Genomic DNA, 737 nt, shown 5'->3' on the forward strand with positions numbered 1-737 from the left:
GAAATTGCATATAAATACTATATTCTAGTTAATGAAGTTGTTCCCCAGAGGTGTACCTCTTAACATTTCCATTCTGCTATACATGTATACTAGAACTGAGCCATTATGTCCTTGCTGTTATCTGAAAGGGAGTAAAGCACTGATACCCCAAAATCAATGAGCACATCTAACACCCAGAGCTTGGTTTCTAAGAAAAGGACCAGAGCTCCTTGGAGAAATGGGTGATTAGAACCCAGGCCGTGAAGATGAACCCAGACCATCTGGTTCTTACTGTGTAACACCAGACAGTAAGAACGTACTCAAACAAACAAGAACGACTTACCATTGTGGAGGCATGTCAAAGCACAAGAACATGAAATCCAACTGAAAGAGATCCTAATGGTCAAAGCTTGAAAAATTTGAGCAAGAAAATAAAGCAGTGCTCACACTTTGGCAGTATATGTACTAAAATTGGAATGACACAGAGACAATTAGCATGGCCCCTGAGCAAGGATGACACACCAATTCTTGAAGGGTTCCATATTCTGTACAGTACTCTGGTGGGCGTCCTCAAACCCTTCAATTTGCTCATAGGAAATATGAGTCAAAGCACAATAGGTGGCACTCAATAGCAAAATCGTGACTTTTCACTATAAAAAATATTTTTTTAAAAAATAGAGCAGGATTGGATAATAACTCAAAGCATAAAATACATATCCAGACTTCATACTGATATATATACAGACATACCTACAAAT

General features: G+C 38.3%; 1 non-coding gene across 1 annotated transcript; it reads left to right on the forward strand.

The window, feature by feature from the left end:
* The first annotated feature begins 424 nt into the window (after positions 1-424).
* LOC123822375 lies at positions 425-527 on the forward strand. The gene has a single exon (XR_006786327.1). It is a non-coding gene; the product is annotated as a U6 spliceosomal RNA (small nuclear RNA).
* Positions 528-737: the final 210 nt, after the last annotated feature.

The sequence above is a fragment of the Phyllostomus hastatus genome, unplaced genomic scaffold (assembly GCF_019186645.2).
Source record: "Phyllostomus hastatus isolate PE091 unplaced genomic scaffold, TTU_PhHast_1.1 phas_contig_40, whole genome shotgun sequence".
Taxonomy (NCBI): Eukaryota; Metazoa; Chordata; class Mammalia; order Chiroptera; family Phyllostomidae; genus Phyllostomus; species Phyllostomus hastatus.